Here is a 23,057-nt window from a genome sequence, read left to right as displayed (position 1 = left end):
ATACCGCCCACCTTGATTTGATGACTTTCTTGAGCAATGCAGACCAACTGTTATAATTTTTCCTATTTTCATCCTTCGTTTCCATTCTTTGGCTCCATTTTGAGAAAGATTTCACGTGAATAATAATAAATTATCCTGAATTTACCCGATGTTCCAGTGGCCACCGACTACTCCAAACAATCGAACTGTCACTCGACCGCCCTCTAGCTGCAGAGTTTAGCACCCCTACAGAAACCCTGGGCGGCATTACCCACAATCTCTGGGCGGAATTACCCACTAACGCGGAGGCTGATAAAATAACCAATAATAACTGATGAAGATATTTTTCTGCTATCGAAAAGGTCGCAATGGATGTGGAAATGTATAACGAACATATATTTCGCACTCCATACAATTATGGACCAACTGAACATTTGAAAAATCTTAAATTCTGGCGTCGAAATATTTTACGAATTCGGTAGGAAATGATTTGGATTTTTTTAACGATATTTTCACGGGAGAAAATTGAAAATTTCTGTTGAAATTACTTGTTGTTATCAAATATTCGCATAATAAAAAAAGAAAAGAGATTTTTTCTCAGCCAATTCGGAGAAAAAATCCTCAATATCCTCAATAAACAATTGGATTAACTGAAACTCTAGATGTTTGTGATGTTCTCATGTGATCATCTCCCCTCGTAATATGGGTTAGACGGATGGTGCTTGGAATCAAGGACGCAAAAAGGTCTCGGATGCTATGCGCTCGTCATTCCAATAGTTTCTTATAAAAACCGGTTTCGCTGGGAGAACATCTATGATTTCCAATTGTGAAAGTCTGTTTCTTCCTACATGAAGCCAATGGCTGACATGCATTAACGAGTGAACATCCGTGAGTCATCGACTATACCCATTACTTTGTTGTTTTTTAATCGTCGGGTGCGTAATGCGCGCGGCATCGGAGAAATATTAGCCGTTGCGCCATGGGGGCCACATGTGCGGGAGAAACCGCGAGGATAATGTGACTTTCCCGCATTAATCATTTATTATTTACATGCGCAATTGCTGTTTTTATTCTGCATTATCGACTCTTATTAGGTATTATGTCATCACATTGCTTTGATTAACAGGTGATTGGTGAGACATTGTGGTGATATGCGACAAGTGATTAATGAGAAATAATAATATATTGCGAGTTACATCTGGAAACAAGTGGGAAATTACGCTTGTATTGCATATAGTATACTTATTTTTGCTAATAAATTAGCAATATGCTTCCGAATGGTTATTTCGCACATCATTTCCTTCTATCATGTGTAATTCATTGTTTATTGGGTTTTATTAAATTGAATGAGATTTCTTTTCAACTAATTTTGTCAGATTTTCAACTTAGTTGAATGTTATCATCATCATTATTCTTATTATCCCTTTCTTCTGTGCAACCGATTGTCTTTTTTACGGTTCTATCTCTTCCCTCAGCCCTTTGATAAAATGTCAATAGAAAAATTTTTGTTTATACATACTTGAGTGAATTTGAAACATCACATTTTTTTTTTATGCTTATTTTATATCGCTTCGAGTCTGATGAGACTATATGGCGATTGATCAAGACTTTAAAAATGGTTAGATCTCACCATTCTACCCGGCCAGGAATCGAACCTGGAACCTATCCGTTGTGAGGCAACGGCCTTAACCACTACGCCAGGCCACCGGGCGAAAACAAAAAAAAAAACATCACATTTGAAAAAACCATCAGAAAGCCCACTTTCAGGGAAGTTCATGACAAATTTGAAATTTTCAACAATCGTCATAAAAATCAAATCAACCAATATAGCTATCGTAACCATCTTTTAACTTCGACTTAATGGCATTAACACAAAAATTTTAATGGCTTTGGTGGATGATGGTTGCGTTGTTAAAAAAAATGAATTTCATGGATAGTGACACTAAATACGATTTAGGAGAAAAAATCATGAAATTTCAGGTTTCACTGAGAATTCAGTAAAATTTCCGAATTTTAAGCCGCATAAAGACGAAAATTCCTTGATTTATTGGAATTTTTCATCTCATACGAATATTCAGTGTCAAATTACATAGAATTTTCAGTGAAATTTCACGATTCTTACCCCCTAAATCTCATTCCGTGCCACTGTCTATTTATTTTCAGAGAAAAATGGAACTGAAATTTACAGTTCTCTTTGATTAGTCCATGAAATTGTGAATTTTCAATGACGAAATGGAATTCCCTTGAAATTTCTGTGATACACGGGGAAAAAAATTCCAGAAAAATTACTGTGCCGGCACGGTAAAATGGGTTCGTTTGGACGGATCCTGAAAAATTACCGTGCCTGCACCGGAAAATTTTCTGTAGAGTACAAGAATTTTTCAGTAGTAAAACCCCAAGAGTTTCAGTAGTAAAACCCCAAGAGTTTCAGTAGTAATACCCCAAGAGTTTCAAAATTATCGGTTATTTTTCGATAGCTTCATTGCAAACAAATGAGGGTGTCAAGTTTTGCAGGTTAAAAAATCCCGAGCGTTTGCGCGAGGGATTTTTCTGCGAAAATTGCCAATTGGCAATTGAAACATCAAACAAAAATTATCAACACGCTGTAATAAAAAAAAATCAAGTTCCACACCCAAAATCATCTTCTTCTTCTTCTTTTGAATTTTAAAAAGCTCAATTTCCCTCCTCCCTTCCGCCTCTGATGATTTATTTTCCCGAGTAGTGAGTCCCCTACCCCTCCTCTGATGATTTATTTTCCCGAGTAGTGAGTCCCCTACCCCTCCCCCCTCCATTTTTCACCTCACCCGCGCTCTCTACGTTCAATCGATTGTACATTTCTTGTTGTATTTGCTCACTGCCTGCCTATGTATTTTCCATGCATCCCCCACGTTGATTGGCTTGTCAATAGTTTGCGCCAAGTGAAAAGACAAGGAGGGCGGATGGGTGTGCAGGGAGAATGAGCATATCCAATATATTGCACGTAGGTTACACCGAGAGGGGGATAATCGAATCGACTGTGAGACAGCGTGTGAGATAACACGTGGGGGCTATCTATACCTATGTACACATTGTCACGTATTAGGGTATTGTATGTGGGTTATACGTGATGTTCTTGTGAAGACACTGGAATAAAGGGGGGGGGCAGAGAGGGGGAGGGAGAGGGTTGCGATCTGGGTAACAGCAGCCACGGAACCGCGACGAATTCAATTGGGAAACGGAGAGGCCGGATGGCTGTCAATTACGCGGTTTGCGTCGTCTCTAATTGCGAAATGCACGAAGTGCGCGCCTTCGCGCCTTTTGCGAAACACGGGGAGCTTCCAGGCCTGTGCGGCAATCGTGATTTGATCAATGATCGCGTTTATTTAATGGTAGCGATGAGATGAAACTTTCTTTTTGTGGTAATTATACAAGAGTTAAAAATTCATTTTATGGAGATGTTCTTTTCTTGAAACAAGTATTCCGTAGTGGAATAAAGTTTAAATGAATGATATTTTACGGGAAATATTAATTGTTTATTTTTTTCAAAGGGTGTGCGTGATGTGAAATTCATTTTTTACGATTTGACGTGGTAATTTTTTACGAACGAAACAGTACAGAATGCAGGGAGGAAAAAATAATTTTCAAAAGTGTTAAAAACGCTTTTTTACGAATTGTTAGTATTGAACGACGAGGAATTACTCAAATCGTATGAATTTTTACGATGTTACACTGAGAGAAAAATATAATTCTTCTGACTAAAAGTCAGACGTCAAAAAGTCCCCAACAATTTTTCATGGGTTACGGTAACTATGGCCGGAGAAGTAATTACTACAATGCAATGTAGTCATTGCAACTATTTTATAGTTCTCCTCTAAGTTCTCCTTCTAAGTTACTATAATGTTATGTGCCGCATACAGCAAAAAATCGTATCGTTCACCGAAATGCCTTAACTATTTTCTTATTGTAAATCGAACTTCAGATTTTTCTCTCAGTGTAAATTGTAATTTTTTATTACGATTTAAAACTTTAGTTTACACTCTCGCGCCTCCTACATTTTACTCGAGGAAATGGCAGAAATTATTATGTTGACTAGTAAAAACTCCAGCGGATGACGAGAGCGTCGATTGTTTTCAATTTTTGGAATCTCCTCCCTCCGTCGACCACGCAATGGCCCGGGTGGCGGATTCTATAATTCTAAAAAAATCAATCCTTCCTCTCCCCCTCCTCTTTTTCAGAATGAATATACGTGGAGTAAAATTATTGATAATAATTTTCAAGGATGATAAAGAAGATTAAATAGGGTTTTTCACTTCGGTTATTCAAAAAATCCCCTTCTCCCTCGTCCTCATCCGCGAATATTCATTTTGAAAGGGGGAGAGAATATTTTTTTAACCGACGAAGTAAAAATTCATATTTATCCTCCTAAATTTTACCCGTGGCAATTGAAAATTCAACTTTTATGCTACCATTTTCTACTATACCAACTCTCAATTTTTACTATGTTCAACAGTAATTTTTCCAACGGACTCCATCACATTTTAATTTTGTCAGCAGTATTTTTTCATCCAGCACGTCCTAGTTTTTCATTTGTTCTCAAAATACTATGTTAAATAGTAAATTTTCTAGTGTGGCGGGTATAGCCCTGCATTCGTTTCTCATCTTAAGAACTCCCATGTTCCCACAGTAAAAAATAATTTTATATTCTCTCCGTGGAATACTGAGCAATTATTCACGGCCACTGGGATAATTTTTGATGGAATGCAGGGTAAATTTTACAGGTTCGGCACAAATTGCCCTCACGTTTAGTAAATCTTCTCGGGCCAACGGAGAAAAATTCGCCATTCGTCTCACACTTTTTCCCCGATTTAGGGTGAAGAAGTACTGAATATCGAGTTCGCTCCACAATAACTTAATTTGTTCGGTAATTTTTCTGTTGTTTTTTTATCCCCATGAAAAATCTTAAATCTTCATTCAAGATCAATAATTTTCAGAGGGCAACGCTCATTTCGAAGTATAAAAAACTACTTTAAAAATCACGAAAAACCTTGCATTTCACTATACCGATCTTCAGCTATACTGTTAGAAAATTACTCTTGAAATTTCAAGGAAAAAATCTTGAAATTTTTAACAATCACTGATTCACACAAAATTTTCATGTATTTTGTCATTCAAAATCAGTTGTATTCAATGGAATTACAATTTTCAAGTTCACACGATAATCAAAATTGATAAATAATTCGAAAATGCAAGCACCCATTTCCCTGAATTTTCAATCCACTGAAAATTCCGTTGGACGTGATGTTCAATTTCCTCAGTGAATTTGAAAATTCCAGATGCCATTGAAATATGAGTGATAATCCACCATAAAACCCTGAATTTCCAACCAGAATGAGAAATTTAATTCACACGAGCGATTTAATCTCAAACTGAATTCAACTTCCCACCATTAAGAATTCACCTGCACCTATAGCTCAATTCCCAAAAAATTTCCAACAGTGCATGGCCGATTAAAAAAGTGTGTCCTAAAGAATGACGAAAAGCCCCAACAATTGCCAAACGCCGGAGTCCAAAATTTCACAAAAATGCTTCGTAAATTACAACTCACTTTGGGATCCCGCTGGCTGGTAATCGCTCCGTGGGCTAGAATTCACGAGTCATGACGTGCGGTCAACGTAATTTTCATTGCACACGCGCACCACGAATTTTCATGGCCCGTGAAAATCCCGACATTTTCATAATTCACTATTCCGACGGCTAAATTGCGGCGAAAAAAATTCTGATGCACTTTTTATGTATTATATCACAATGGATAAAGGAGAACAGAGAGTGGCAAGGTTAAGAGATTTACCCTTCCGGAAATGGGTCGCGCTGGCAAGTTGGAGCACACGAGAGTGTTTTTGCGAGTGTGTGAGCGAGTGCAGTTGCGCCAGGGACACTCATAATGGCTTAGGAACAGTGTGCCGGACGATCCGCTGGAAATTTCCCAGGGATTTTTCATGAAATATCCGGAGCATTCCGCTGGGTCTCACATGGTCATTTCGCTGTTCTCTCTTGTTCTTTTGTTTTTCATAAATAGCATTGTGAAGAAATAAAATATGAGGTTAAGTGCTGCAGTCGTCTGTTGAATCGGGGGCGCTCGCCCGGTAATTGACAGACGTACGGGATATAATACATGATTGAGTGAGACAATAACTCCGAAATGGAGTTGATTTTACATGATTAACATGATTTTATCGCTGCTGTTGACATTGATTGATTTCATTAACTCGAAATCGATGATTTCGGCGGAATTAAAGGTATCAACATCAGGATGAATGAAGTTTAATGAATGAGAGAGGGGGCAAAACTCATGTTCAATAAGCAATACTATTTACCCTTTTTTACTGATAAAGACATGAAAAAGATATGCTCTTGTTCCGTTTGAACTAGAGGTTGTGTGTGGCTACTTCGCCACCTTGCGGTGGCGTCTGTGTACCCAGAGCGTCATAACTTCCCTGATTGCCATCCCATCACCAATAAACAGTAAATTTTTATGAAATGTAGAAGTGTTGAAGAGTCATACTTCCCTTTTGCGAATGAAGGCGTTGTAATCGACGCATTTCGAGATTCTTTTGTTTATCATAAATGGCGATGTGAAGAAATAAAATATGAGGTTAAGTGCTGCAGTCATCTGTTGAATCGGGGGAGCTCGCCCGGTAATTGACAAACGTACGGGATATAATACATGATTGAATGACACAATGACTCCGAAATGGAGTTGATTTTACATGATTAACATGATTTTATCGTTGCCTTTGAGTGATTTCATTAACTCGAAATCGATGACTTCGGTGGAATTAAAGATATCAACATCAGGATGAATGAAGTTCAATGAATGAGAGAAGAGAGGACACTGATGTTCAATAAACAATACTATTTACCCTTTTTTACTGATAAAGATATGAAAAAGATATGCTCTTGTTCCGTTTGAACTAGAGGTTGTGTGTGGCTACTTCGCCACCTTGCGGTGGCGTCTGTGTACCCAGAGCGTCATAACTTCCCTGATTGCCATCCCATCACCAATAAACAGTAAATTTTTATGAAATGTAGAGGTGTTGATGAGTTATACTTCCCTTTTGCGAATGAAGGAGTTGTAATCGACGCATTTCGAGATTCTTTTGTTTTTCATGAATGGCGTTGTGAAGAAATAAAATATTAAGTCAAGTGCTGCGATTTTTCAACTATCACTCCAAAAATTGTCATCAAAATGGAATTCGTCACGGCTCAAAAAATTGATAACAATACCCTCTTGATTCTATCAGAATATGATGAGGGTCGCATAATTCGTTGTTGAGTTACAGCACATTGTTTATGTGATTTGAAAGAGAAAATCGGGTTTTTCATGATTACTGAAAGAATCATCAGTAATAGCAATTAAATAAGGGTTTGAAAAGTATATTTCAATGGCTTCTTAATCAAGTTGAAAAATGGTGAGAACAGCATTATTGCTTATCAAGTTACACAATACCGCCATGAGCTTTTTATATCAAAATCTCTATCTCTATTAAACTCAGGTATCAGTCTATTATGTTGAATACTTATTCATATTAATTCATGGTCCCGACTAACTTCTGACAGAACCTGGGTTAAACTCTGGCTAAATCCTGAATAAACCCTGATTAATTCCGGCTATACACTGATTAAACCTTGATTGAATCTTGATTAAACCCGGACTGAAAACGAATTCGAGTCTTGAGAGAGTCAGAATGTAGAATTATTTGACAGAACGAAATAATACGCAAAATTTGGATGAACTTTCAACTGATAGTACTATGACATGAAAAAATAGAAGAAGAGAATAGTGAAATAAGANTTCCGGCTATACACTGATTAAACCTTGATTGAATCTTGATTAAACCCGGACTGAAAACGAATTCGAGTCTTGAGAGAGTCAGAATGTAGAATTATTTGACAGAACGAAATAATACGCAAAATTTGGATGAACTTTCAACTGATAGTACTATGACATGAAAAAATAGAAGAAGAGAATAGTGAAATAAGAATCCCAAAAAAGAGAACCCATTTGAAAGCAAATTGCAAATTTATTATCAATAATTAAATAAAAAAATGTCATTGTCCCACCTTATTGCATCATCAATTCATGTATTTCTTTTCCTAATTTCTTTCTACACAAATCTCAATTCTCCAAAAACTCTAATTTTTTTCCGTGTTGCAAACATTTTTATCTCGTTTTTCAATAAGAAAATACATCTCTTACAATAGTATATTCCACCCAAATTCAATTTTCCCATCTTCAAAACGGAATTGTCTACCTCAATAACCCATTTATCGTCGTAGTCAGCCAGAATCGGAGGAATCGTAGATATGCCGTATGTGCAAAAACCCGTCGGAACGGAAATTGTGGGGGGGCATGCGTAAGCGAAATGTTTATCTTGTCAGCGTGTCGAGGATGAATACGCGTGGGCAAAGAGATTGTGGACAATTTAATAAAATTTATAGTAACCAGAATCACCATCGAACATTCACACTGAATAATAAATGTTAAATACGATTAGTTTGAATGAGACTGCTCTCAACTCACTTCAATTCAACGCCGAATGTTCTTTGAGCACAGTCACCTACAATCTGTGAATAAATGCACTCGAATCCGGCAATTCACGCAATACAAGAAGACCTCCAATATTTCGAGATGTGGGTCAAGTGCTCCTTCAAAAAGTTGAAAGGAAAAAGTTTCTATTGGTGATTGGGGACTAGCTATTGTATTTCCGAATGGGATAATTTTCCTTTCACACGGAGAGAAAAGTTGGGGAAAAATTATCTAAAGAACATCTCGGAGAATTTTACTGGACGGAAGGGAATCGTGAAGCGAAATGTAATCCAATAAAAAATACTTTTTTTATTCTTGATTCAAAGGGACGGGTATTTCAATTCGAAGATGATTCTTTTGTATCAGGCCGGGTTGTAGCAAGCCCTCTTAAGTGTAATATAAGGGTCAGGCACTAAGTTTCAGAATCTAAGGGTCAAAAAGTGGAGGTTAAAAAATGAGGATCAGAATATTAGGGTAAAAAACATTAGGGTCAGAATATAAACGTAAAAAAAGTGGGTGTCAGGCAATGAGGGTCTAAATATAAGTCGTATGTTATGCTTGATCACCGTGTTAGCCCTTATATGACCCTCATTGCCTGACACCCACTTTTTTTACTTTTATATTCTGACCCTAATTTTTTCATCCTAACATTCTGACCCTCATTCCTTCACCTTTGCATTCAGGCCTTCAGTTTTTGACTCTAATATTCCGACCCTCATTTTTTAACCTCCACTTTTTGACCCTTATATTCTCACACTCAGTGTCTGACCCTTATATTACACGTGAGAGCGTTTGGTACAACCCCGGTTGATACGAATTAATCATTCTCGAATTGAAACACCCATCCCCCATTCGAGTATAAAATATACTTGAATCAAGTATATTTCTTTCCAGTCAATGAAATAAAATATCTCGCTTTCTCACAATCTAACGATTCGTTCGACAAGAAAATCACATTTGTTCATCACAAAGTCACAAAAAATTTCCCCGAGTAATGTATTTTCTTCTAGAACACATCAATTGAATTTTCACACATGACGTCAAACGTCGCAATTCCACTGGCTTCCACTAACCTTGACCCGAGAGTCCATCCCAGTAATTACTAAAATAATCCGCCCTGTAAATTCCGCTGAAAGTGACTTTTGATCTCAATAGTGAAGCCCACTCCTGACGTGATATCTCTCATTGCCGGGGGGAATGTAAAAGAACCAGTAGAAAAGCATTCATTAGTCCGGGTGGGCGGACAGGAAGGATATACACATCGTTTCAACGACTTTCGACATCATTTCGACGCTGCATTATGCGCGCACGCGCTAACATTCCTTTCATTGCAGCTCGGAACAATCAGATACACGCGTTGATGTACTCAGCAGCTAATTAAAAAGAGTCCCTTACAGCTCGGCGATGAATCCAGTCATTACTCCAACACCCACGCTCAATTTTACATGACAATTTGCATTGACAATGGAATTTTTATGGACATTTTTTTCATTCACACTTTCGATAGCCATCATTTTTTCATTCCCGGGGATTTCAACCGGATGAAAGGGGACTAGTTTTCCATTCAATGACGCAGCTATTCGTATTCCACGTTAATCCGTAAACGGAATTCATAAAATTCAGGGGACAATGATTTTTTTTTTCATCGTGAATCATTCGCGGGGGAAAAATTTCTTGAATTGCACAATTTGTTGAATTGGAGAATTTGTTATTCTATGCTGAGAGAAAAAATTGGTTCTGACTGAATCAATTCACTTGTGAATTCCACCAAAACATTTATGTCTTTTGGGTAAATACATTCGTTCTACAGAGAATAATATGAGGCTCCGGTTTTATCAAGTGAATGTTATTGAGTAGTGCATATCTTTGTCCAATAAACACTTATAATTTCCATGGAACAAATGATAATTTCAAGAGTAAACTACAATTTTCTTGCCGATAACTGTGTTATTGGAAAAACTAAATAATTTCGAGGGGACAATTGTTTTTGGGAAAAGAATATTCTTTCCTCGTCAATGTATTCTTTCTATGGTATAAACCTATGGAGTTCTCTCAGATCAAATGATTGTCGTACAATAGATTACATGTTTTACTGCCGACAGTTCAAATTCTTATAGAGATATTTCTGATGATCACGATAGAAATTCAATTTTTGTGAAAGATATTCAATTTCCTTCTGTTTGATTTCACTCCGTCAGTCTCGAGTTATTGACGAGGATAAATGTTCCATTTTGCCTCACTCTCTTCTAATAATTCACGATAAACAATCAATTTCTGAACATTATATTAGAAAACAAAAATTAGTTGATTTCGGAGAATTGAAATCACTTGATGAAAGTTTCCATCAAAACCTGATAATTTTCGTAGTAGTAATTGTTCTCGTGAGACATTGATATGTTTTTCGGGTAAATATATTCGTTCTACAGAGAATTATATGAGGCTCCGGTTTTATCAAGTGAATGTTATTGAGTAGTGTATATCTTTATCCAATAAACACTTATAATTTCCATGGAACAAATTATAATTTCAAGAGGAAACTACAATTTTCTTGTCGATAACTGTGTTATTGGCAAAACTAAATAATTTCGAGGGAACAATTGTTTTTGGGAAAAAAATATTCTTTCCTCGTCAATGTATTCTTTCTATGGTATAAACCTATGGAGTTCTCTCAGATCAAATGATTGTCGTACAATAGATTACATTTTTTACTGTCAACAGTTCAAATTCTTATAGAGATATTTCTGATGATCACGATAGAAATTCAATTTTTGTGAAAGATATTCAATTTCCTTCTATCAAGTGAGTTAATTTCCCTCAAGGAAATCTATTCCACTCCATCGAATATTCTCATGCGGAACATTTTTTTTTATTCAGTTCTTCGGCAGAGCTAATGTTTTCTCTCAGGGTATGCAGACTGTTTTTTATTATCAAGTTTGATAGCCCAAAAACAAAATAAATGAGGAGGAAGCTAAAAAGTTAATTGTGGACAGCTGCTGTTACGTTCGAACCGCAGAATTTAGCAAGAGTTTACCGGAGTGATGCCTTTTTTAGTTCTGGCTGAGATGGTGCTGCCTTGTGGCAGGAATTGAGGTAGTCCTGTTTGAACCACAACTTTAAGTCGGATCTAATTGAATTAGAATTTTACGAAGCACTTTCCTAAATCATTCTCACGAGAGATGGTTCCCCCCCCCCAGGACACATCGAATTCGACGCATCAAAAATTTATTCGGACCGTTTAAATTAACTAAAAAAATTATTTCTTCTTCATTTTTCAATTTATTCAAATCATTTCAATTCATTTGGATCTACATGAAGCCAATAGAACATTTTTGCTTGCACAGAAAACACCAATTTACGATGCATCAATCGATATGAATTCTATGAGTTTATCCTATTCTAAAAAGAACATACGCTTAAAGTCGATAACTATCGATATCTCGCAAGTCTGTCACGCTTATTCTTCACTGGTTCCAGTCGTTTGAGGCGGCAAATTTAATTCATGATTAATTCAGTAGTGAAGTGGTAAACCGGTATAAATCGATTTTGACTATTGCCCAGTTTTCAATGAATATCTCAAAATCTAAGGGAAATAGTAAAATTTTTGTCATAACCTTTTTTGTACAGCAAATTAAGAGCTACAATAAAGCAAATTACAACAATTTCCCTATTTCCCTTAGATTCCGAGATATTTATTGAAAACTGGCCAATAGTCAAAATCGACTTATACCGGTTTACCACTTCGCTACTGAATTTAATTTTGAGATTTTCAATTATGCACAGAGAGAAATATTCAATAAAAAATACGTATCTTTTCCGTAATTTCGGAGTGAAATGTGGTTGTAGGAAATTTTACGAAACTGTCACGGAATTTTTCCAGAGCGTTCCGTAATGTTTATCTGAATCTCCTGTGAAAAATTACGATACCATCATTTCAATTTTCTAAGTCGATTCCGTAATCGGTGAGTGAATTGTGAGTTTCGTAATTTTTACTGAACATTTCTCTCCGTGTGATTGTGACAATTACAGCGCGCTGTAGCGCGCGTTCGGTCTCGTGAATAAAATCTCTGCATTTTTGTCATGTTACCCTCAATTGTGAGTGTGGTGAATCTCACGCAACTGGAATTTGCTCCACACCCATCATCACGAATACCTCGAGCTCAAACACTGGATGAACCCAATTACGTGCAATTTTCGTTGACCCGACTTCATCCGATTACACGAAGCCACCAAAATTGTTAGGAAAAGGTCAGCTGAATCCGGCACAAAAATTTTCTAAAAATTCTCAGTTGCCCTCAAACAAATTCGTTCAAAGAAAAATTCACCCACTGCAGGTTCTATTTTCGCGAGGAAAATAATACCTGTATTGAGAGAAAATACTCCCCGAACTCGTGGAAACCGTCAACCCTGCCGCGTACATCCAATATAACCCCAATATTTGGTTTTATGCATGAGAAGCTTTTGATGAAGGACTGCACCTGAAAAACTCTGAAATGAACGGCTGCGATTTCCTATTTAAAGGTTATAGCCTCGGATATTGCAAAAGACAACACAATTAACCGAAGTCACCATAAATTCGTAAAATCGCATGAAATATATTCAGTAGTAATACCCCAAGAGCTTCAAAATCATCGGGTATTTCCTGATAGCTTCGTTGCAAACAAATGAGGGTGTCAAGTTGTGTAGGTTAAAAAATTCCGAGCGCTTGCGCGAGGAATTTTTCTGCAAAACTTGGCACAATGGTTTGTTTGCAGGGGAACTTGAGGGAAATACCCGATTAATTTTGAATCTCGAGGGGTATTTATCGGATTATTTTTCCCAATCGGATTTTGGCCAAGCAGAATGCAGTGGACAACATCAGGAGGTGAATTGAGGAAGATTTAAACAAATTGTGTCAACAGAATAACCCGATTTCCATAGACTGTCAAATATAAGATTCTAGCTGAAATGAGTCGAAAAAATGAAGAGCTACTCAGCTACTGCGAAATATTCAGGTAAAAAAAATGAAGAACTACTGCAAAATATTCAAAAGCTAGGAGGAATCCGAAATAAAACTGTCGGGTAGCCTCAAATACTGCGCTCTAATTGGTCGAAATCTGAGTGGGAAAAATAATCAGCAATATACTCAGAAAAATGGTTCATTTCAATCAAATAAAAACCTTCGTTTGAAATTTTTTAATTTTGTTTCGCGAATGTCATTATTAGAGATGAATAAACTTGTTTACTCATTTCAAAAGAAAGGATTTAGTTATATGTAATGAACAGTTCATTAATTTTTGGGAGATTTTGAATTCAATTCAAGAAAACAATTTATTTATTTCAAGTAAATCATCGATTGAAGTAAAATAAACAATTCATTCACTTCAAATAACGATTCTAAAGGCATTTTTTTTTCGGTGTTGAATTTTGAATCGACGATTATAAGATATAGCCTCAAATATTCTTAAACACAACACAACTAACCGAGAAGTCACCATAAGTTCGTAAAATCGCACGAAACAATATACTCAGAAAAACAGTTAATTTTAATCAAATAAAAATCTTCATTTAAAATTTTTTAATTTTGTTTCGCGAATGTCATTATTAGAGATCAATAAATTTATTTAATCGTTTCAAAAGAAAGGATTTAATTGTATCAAATGAACAATTCATTAATTTTAGATAGAATTTAAATTAAGTTCAACAAAATAATTTATTTACTTCAAATAAATCGTCTATTGAAGTGAAATAAACAATTTATTCATTTCAAATAACGATTTTAGCGGCACTTTTTTTCTGTGTTGATGTTGAATTGACGGTGAAAATATACCTGCAATATCACTGCTACGGTGAACACTAAACCGGGCGTAACCACACACAATCCAAAGCCCAGATACCGTTTCACTGGAATACGAAATTGAAGACAGTGGTTCATAAGGGATGCCGCAGGCGTCTCGACAAATTACAAGGAGAACTCCCTGCCCCCCCCCCCCTTAAAACACCCAGTTATAATTCTCCCAGTGGGGTACACCACACACTTCTCGCACAATATTATCCCGTAATTTCGCTAAACACTTATTTCTCTTTGGCACACGGAGAGAAATATACAGTAAAAATTACGGAACAATTCACGTAATCCGCAATGGGGAATCGCTTTCCGGTAATTTTATAGGAATGGAAGAGAAGAAATCTGAAACGTTCAGTGAATTCTCAGGTCCATCACCGAACAAAGTACGAAATTGTCACGTAATTTTTCCCGAAGAAGTAAAATCTTACAGAAACTTGCCGACTTATTATGCCTGCAAAATCAACAATTCTTGAACGTTCAACAATTTTTATGAAGCTAGTGAGTTATTTCTACGTTCCGTTCCGTAAAATTCCTCAATCGTTGGGGAAAAATTACGGAACGACTTGTTGTCCCCACAGCGGTGAGTCATCAGACGGCTGGTTAATTTTTACGGAACAAATCGTAGAATTTACGTGGCGATTCGTACAATTTCAGTTCCGACTCACACTTTTTATTGAATTTTACTTCGCTCGCGGATTACGTTTCAAAGCGTGATTTTTACGTTTTTTGCCGGTAATTTTTATTGAATTTTTCTCTCGGTGTACCACGGCGCGATGAAATCCACTGGTGCAGTGTCGTGATCGGGCACTTTGGGATGATCCGGCCGGTGTTTTTGCTGCACTCCCGGTGATCGTGATTGCGGAGGACTTGCATCGACGAAGATCATGGGGCAGGGGGGTGGGAGGGGGTTCACGGTCACGTTTCCGGTTAGCACGACTCGACCGTAGGCCGTGACCTCGAGCCGGGACGGGAGTGAGGGATAGGCAGAGTGCAGCCAACCTTGGAGCCCTTTTATCCGATAATATCCGAGGATTGAAAATTAGTTTTGCTGAGTTGAGTCCGAGGGAGTGCTTCGAGCTCAACGGACTGGTCGAGACTGAAACATTGCCCAACGCGAATTACGACTGGGATGGGATGCCGAGGGACGAGGAATTCCTACCTGCGAGTCTTCTCTCTCGATTTTTCCCCCCTTTTTCGGCCCGAGTGAAGGTGGACGCGACGCGGTGGTGGGGGGTGGCAGGATGCCACGTGTGGGCTCTGCTCTTCTGCCGAATTTCGTCATTGTGGGGGGACGGTGCGAGTTAAGTTGAGTCGGTTGGTCCCCAATTTCTTTTTTATGGTAAGAGAAAAATTAGCTCAGCCGAAAAATTGGGTTCCGGGTGAGAATGTTTGATGAAGTGGAACAGATTTATTTGAAGGAAATTAAAAAACTTCACTGTTGGAAAGTTACTTCTGACATTTCAAGTAAAAATCGTGAAGTTTTTAATAAATAATAATAATCAAATGATTCAAACGCAATTTTCATGTATTTTGGTATTGAAAAATGAGTTGAATTCTGGAGTATTCAACGGAATTGCAATTTTCAGGTCCAGATGATGAGGAAAATTATTAAATCATTAGGGGGCTCCGCCCCCCTGCTCGCTTCGCTCGCCAACCCGGGGGACTTTGCCCCTTCCTCCGCTCGCCCCCTCCCCCCTTCCGTGTGACCATTCGGCTATGACCCTGGGCAGACATTACCACCTTAGCGGCGCCTGAATCCGAAATCTGAATTCGCCTGAATTTTCAGCGACTCCTGAATCTCAAGCGTCATCTGAATTTTTGCCCTTATTTTTTTACTATATAGAGAAATTTGAAAATTCAAACAACGATTTCCCTGAATTTTCAATTCACTAAAAATTCGGTTTAATGTGATTTTCAATTTCCGCAATGAATTTGAAAATTCTAGATGAAAAACCCAATTATGCTGAATTTCCAACTTGAGAGATTCCATGAACGATTTAATCTTAAATTAAATACAAATTCACAATATTGAGGATTAAAGGGCAACTATTGCTCAATTTTCAAAAAAAATCTAGCAGTGTAGATGAAAAAAAATTGAATATCTTTCACAAAAATTCAATTTTTCTCCTGATCGTCAAAAATATCCCTAGAAAAATTCGAGTTGTTGGCAGGAAAAAATATAATCTATTGTACGACAATCATTTGATCTGAGAGAACTTCGTAGGTTTATACCACAGAAAGAATACATTGACGAGGAAAGAATATTTTCTTCCCCAAAAAAATTGTCCCCTCGAAATTATTTAGTTGTGCCAATACCACAGTTATCGGCAAGACAATTGTAGTTTCCTCTTGATATTATCATTTATTCCATCAAAATTATACGTGTTTATTGGACAAAGATATACACTACTCAATACCATTCACTTGATAAAACCGGAGGCTCATATAATTCTCTGTGAAACGAATGTATTTACCCGAAAGACATGTAAATGTCTCACGAGAGCAATTACTACTACAAAAATTATCATCTTTTGGCGGAAACTTGATAATTGGCCGGATCTCTTCAGGAGAACATATAATTCTTCGGCAGAACAAACTTTTTCCTCAAAATAAATAAAACTCTCGACTTCAATCACTAAACAAGCGTTTGAAATCGTACACATCGCACGATACAACGAATGTCTTCAACTGAAATCCACAACTTTGTGTCCCCTCTCAGCAGATATCCCCCGCCCTCTTATTCCCAGATTTTGTTTGTCGCCACTTTGATCTTCTTCCGTGTGTTTGAGCGTCCATCTCTAATTTACAGACAATGCGGGTCCGCTGAAAGTTTTGAATTCAGAAAGATTCCCCGGGTGCGACGTGTCGAGTCACGATTCGATAGGTTCAACAGCGGGGGAAAGGTGAAATTACAAACATCAAAGGCCGCAGCCACTGGTCGATTATTAACGAGACCTCAGCGGCGATGTAATATGCGGTTAAATTTTGGAGGTTAAAATCTTATTGGAGGGGCTCACAGAGTCCCGGAAATCCTCTCCCGGACTTTGAGAACGACGAGACCCTTTGGAATTCGTGATTACATCCAGCTTCTATCCGCGGACATCAATTAGCTTCCGTGTTTCCGTGTAACTAATTAATAGGTACGTCTTTGAAGGGGAACAACTGGCGCCTCTCCCGGAGCCATTCGCTCGTGAATTATACCCAAAACCACGTCTCGTACATTGACGGAAGAAATTAATTTTACGAAGTTGATTGTATTTAAAGCAACTAATATGAGTTTTCGAGGGATATCTCCGAAGCCAAGGGAGATAGCGAGATTTTCGTAATGACCTTTTTTGTAGCGCTCGGTTCGCTCTACAAAAAACGTTATGACAAAAATTTTGATATCGGCCTTAAATTCCGAGATATTCACTGAAAACCGACCAATATTGAAAATCGACATGAACTGTTGAAAATTTTTCGTGTTAAATCTCGGAAATTTTTATCATGTTTAATTACTGAACAATTCACGTAATTCGCAATGGGGAATCGTTTTCCGGCAATTTTTATAGGAATGGAAGAGAAGAAATCTGAAACGTTCAATGAATTTTCAGGTTCATCACCGAACAAAGTACGAAATTGTCACGTAATTTTTCCCAAAGAAGTAAAGTCTTACAGAAATTTGCCGACTTATTATCCCTCCAAAATCCAAAATTTTTGAACGTTCAACAATGTTTATGAAGCTGATGGTGAGTTATTTCTACGTTCTGTTCCGTAAAATTTCTCAATCGTTGGGGAAAAATTACGGAACGACTTGTTGTCCCCACAGCGGTGAGTCATCAGACGGCTAATTAATTTTTACGGAATAAATCGTAGAATTTACGTGGCTATTCGTACAATTTCAGTTCGGACTCATCCATTTTATTGAATTTTACTTCGCCCGCGGATTACGTTTCGAACCGTAATTTTTCAGTTTTTTTCTGGTAATTTCTATTGAATTTTTCTCTGCATGTGTCATTTTACCTTTGACAATTCATGTTCCACTGCAAACTCAATCAAGTTGTGAAATATCCGTCTCACTCTCACTGAAAACTCACGAATTTCCTTGAACTCTACCTAAATCTTGAAATTTCATAAGAATTTCCATGAAATTTCAAAAAAAATTTAACAGTGTAAAACCTTTAACCGCTTCGCTACTGAACACAAAGATTGTCTTCACTGGAGGAAGCACCATTCAATTTCCTCATCGATGCAATCATCCAGGTACAAATTTATGATCAATTCATGAAAATAAAAAATTTCCAGACCAGAGGTTATATCAGACAAAAAAACAGGACTTTCCCATTCTTGCGGTAAATGCATGACATTTGACTCCGCGTACTGTTTTATTCCCCCCAAGTAGATGTACCCTGAGGAGAAATAATTGATTTTCACCGTAAGGTCTCGTCAATTTGAGATGCGTTCAACTATGTAATACTTGTTCCAAGAAAAAACACCGAAGTAAAATGATTTTTTTCCATCAGCGTGCATTGAGCATCGAACGGTGCTAGGAAATTCAAGAGCATCTTCAACGAAATAAGTCTGGGATACTATCAGAGTTCGAGGCATGAGAAATAATGGGAAAATTTAACGTATAGACATCTTTTCTCGAGGGCAATATAATGTGGGTTGCAAGGCAACCTATTAGAATGCAATTGCACAATGCTGACAATATCTGTCTTGGGCCCTGCGGCTTCTCACCCATTCAGCGTCCAACGCAGCACTCAGGAATGGAGACGACTTTGCTCGGAATTCAAAATTTTCCTAGGATAGCAAACAAAGATGGAATTGTATTATTCAGATGTAATCCAGGAGGAAGAATAGTTCATTACTCGACGACAAATAATGCATACGAAATGTCTCTGCGACGAACTTGCGACAGATTTGATGAATTTTCAGGTGATTATTGCAGTGTCGATGTTTTATTCAAGTGGGGCGTGTGGATTTTTTCGCCGAGTTTGTTTTGTTGGAATAGCTGGAGGTACTTGAGACTATGACGAATCGATGGATCATCGGTATGACAGTCGCGATAACGGCTGTCCTTGAAATCACTTGCTGTATTTCTTTGGGGATTATTCTGGATGAATCAAGTCCAGACACATTTGTTCCTTTTTTGAGACGCCCTCTCTTTCCTTGAGTGTATTGTAAAAAAATTACAAGTTTATGTCGTGTCTTCGTGCTAATTTTTAACGCACAAAACAGTATAAAATGCGCGGACGAGAAAACAATTTTTAAATGTATTAAAAACGCGTCATTTTTTTTTTACCAATTTTTACTATTGAACGACGAGAAATTACTCAAATCGTATGAAATTTTACTATGCTAAATTGTAATTTTTTCTTACGATTTAAAACTTTAGTTTATACTCTCGCGCCTCCTACATTTTACTCCAGGAAATAGCAGAAATTACTATGTTGACTAGTAAAAACTCGAGCGGACAACGAGAGCGTCGATTGATTTCAATTCTTGGAAAAAAAAAAAAAAAATTCTAAGAGAATTAGAATTTAGAGAGAAAAAATTTCCGCTTCACCCAGCCGGGAATCGAACCCGGGTCTCCCAGATACGCGCCGGGCACTCTTACCGACTAAGCTACCGGGAACCACAGAAATTCACTCTCAAATTCACCTCAAACACCGCCTAACCTCCTTTAGGCATCTCCTCCCTCCGTCGACCACGCAATGGCCCAGGTGGCGGTTTCTATAATTCTGAAAAATTCGATCCTTCCTCTGCCCCTCCTCTTTTTCAGAATGAATAAACATGGAGCAAAATTATTGATAATAATTTTCAAGGATGATACAGAAGATTAAACATGGTTTTTCACTTCGGTTATTCAAAAAATCTCCCTCCCCCTCGTCCTCTTCCGCGAATATTCATTTTGAAAGGGGGAGAGAATATTTTTTCAACCGACGAAGTAAAAATTCATGTTTATCCTCCTAAATTTTACTCCTGTCAATTGAAAATTCAATTTTTATGCTACCATTTTCTACTATACCGACTCTCAATTTTTACTATGTTCAACAGTAATTTTTCCACGAACTCCATCATATTTTAATTTCGTCAGCCGTATTTTTTTATCCCGCATGTCGTAATTTTCCTTTTGTTCTCAAAATTACTATGTTAAATAGTGAATTTTCTCAATTAAGAATTCCCATGTTTCCACAGTAAAAAATAAGTTCACATTCTGTCCGTGCACTGTCTTCAATCATTAATTTCCTGACTTGGATTCCAACACATAATGAAATCATTTTGCGTATCAAACGTCTCATTTTAATCAAAAAGGCTATCTCATCTCAATACACTCAAAATTTCGAGATTAAGACGTCTGCAAGACACTCCAGTGCATTTAACCGCCTCGTGGGGGGCATAACACGTTGAAATGTCAGCGAATATAAAAAGCCCTTCTTCCGCCACAATTATTCATCCGTAGAGCGTCAATTTCCGCGCAATATTCCCTCCACACAGAGCCGTTCCCCTCGGGCCACATTTTGTTGACCTCTTTGCCGATGAAAGCGATTCATCTTTCTTATCCACGAGCAAGTACAACTTGCAAGGTGTGTCAGCAGCAACACGACGAAAATCTCGGTAACATCTCTCCCTCCAACTATTTTAGACATGCACATTCCCGAATGTTTCTTTTAACCTCATAAATCCCCCAGCCATTCGAGAAAGATCGATTGATGTCATTATTCATCGTCGTAGCACCTGTAAACGCAAATCATTCTACCGTCAAGGCCGATTTGTCGATGAAATTGATAGCATTGTCCCGGGCATTCCTCAACGTCATCAGAAACCCCAAGAAGTAGAACGATTTTAGCATGATTATCCGTAATCTCGAACTCGCTATTCCGCTGAGTTTCAGTGGAACGTGGCGTCAAACTTTTGTTGCAACTTTCATAAAAATTTGTATTTGACCTGGAAGGAAATCTTCAAAAGAATTTTCACGGTGAAACTTAATTACATGGCTCCGGCGGAACGAAAAATCCAAAGTTTGCGGACCTTCGAGTGTTTCTTCGCTAAATTCTCGTACCGTTATAATTTGCGAGGAATCCCTTTCGGCTTGGTTGTTTTACTCTGGAGCCTCGGAGCAGCCTTTGCTTCTGGCTGGTTTTTTGGTCCAGATAACCTTTTGTCCACAATGCGCGGGTCCGATTGGTTCAATTGTTGGGAGTAACAACAAAATTAGAAAAAAAAAATTGTGAAAAGTAGAAGTCTTGAGTGGAAGAACTAATGTCTTGAGGACATCGTTATTTGAGATATTGGATCAGACACAAAAATGTAGCTTATCAGTTACTCTCAAAAACTAAACACGATCATAATAGAACTGTCACACGATAGGAACAGTTTTGATTTCACACTTGACTGGAGAATACCCTGAAAACACTTTTTCCCAAGGTAATATTCTTCAAATACTTGTCGTCTTTAATGATTAGTCTATAATAATTCTTGTAGAATTATTTTCTTATTGTGGGGACATAGTCATTCTTAATATGAGAAATAGAATGCTCGCCAGACTCGAAAATTAAGCATTTAACAAAGTAATTTTGAGATCAAATGAAAAACTACCACGTGCTGGATGAAAAAATACGGCTGACAAAATTAAAATATGATGGAGTCTATTGGAAAAATTACTGTTGAACATAGTAAAAATTGAGAGTTGGTATAATAGAAAATGGTAGCATAAAAGTTGAATTTTCAATTGACACGAGTCAAATTTAGGAGGATAAACATGAATTTTTACTTCGTCGGTTAAAAAAATATTCTCTCCCCCTTTCAAAATGAATATTCGCGGAAGAGGACGAGGGAGAGGGGGATTTTTTGAATAACCCAAGTGAAAAACCATATTTAATCTTCTTTGTCATCCTTGCAAATTATTATCAATAATTTTGCTCCACGTATATTCATTCTGAAAAAGAGGAGTGGGGAGAGGAAGGATTGAATATTTTAGAATTATAGAATCCGCCACGCGGGCCATTGCGTGGTCGACGGAGGGAGGAGATTCCAAAAATTGAAAACAATCGACGCTCTCGTCGTCCGCTGGAGTTTTTACTAGTCAACATAGTAATTTCTGATATTTCCTTTCTGATATTTCCTAAGAAAAAATTACAATTTAACATAGTAAAAATTTATACGATTTGAGTAATTTCTCGTCGGTCAATTGTAAAAATTGGTAAAAAAAATGAAGCGTTTTTAACACTTTTGCAAATTATTTTTTCGTCCCTGCATTTTATAATGTTTTGTCTCTGAATTTCACATCGCAAATGTTAATTTAAAATATTTTATATTGTCTTCTTGTCCTTCATATCGCAGAATACATTCACATTAAATAAAACATTTCCAAAAAAAATTCCAAGATAACAAATCCTACGATATAACCCTTACAAAGCACAGTATACTGAAACTCCTTTCATCTCTTCCACTTGCCGGAAAAATAATTGGGCAAAACTCGATGAAAAGATCCCCCTCACATCAATATAATTATCCACACCAATTGAGAAAACCCCTCAAAGCAATTGATATGTCTGCCCTCCTGAATAATAATTGGCACGACTTCCCACATTACATTCCAAATACGCAAAAAAAACATTCTCCCAAATCTACCTCTTCCTTCCCCACATCCATCAGCTACAACCCAGCGGGAAATTATTCTAAATTGTCCTCCGACATCCATAA

General features: G+C 37.4%; 1 protein-coding gene across 2 annotated transcripts in view; it reads right to left on the bottom strand.

The window, feature by feature from the left end:
* Nucleotides 1–23,057, bottom strand: part of LOC107045552 (putative polypeptide N-acetylgalactosaminyltransferase 9) — a 221,374-nt gene that overhangs the window by 121,535 nt on the left and 76,782 nt on the right. The window contains exon 1 of one of the 2 annotated variants that reach the window (XM_015267865.1): nt 14,352–14,404. The exons of the other annotated variant lie outside the window; for it this stretch is intronic. The gene's annotated coding sequence lies outside the window, so the exon portion shown is untranslated. Of the gene's footprint in view, nt 1–14,351; nt 14,405–23,057 lie in introns of those variants that run through there. 2 annotated transcript variants of the gene reach the window in all.

The sequence above is a fragment of the Diachasma alloeum genome, unplaced genomic scaffold (assembly GCF_001412515.2).
Source record: "Diachasma alloeum isolate Michigan unplaced genomic scaffold, Dall2.0 Dall_scaffold_00180, whole genome shotgun sequence".
Classification (NCBI taxonomy): Eukaryota; Metazoa; Arthropoda; class Insecta; order Hymenoptera; family Braconidae; genus Diachasma; species Diachasma alloeum.
The sequence above is the reverse complement of the archived record's forward strand: the minus strand, read 5'-3'. Positions and strand labels throughout refer to the sequence as shown.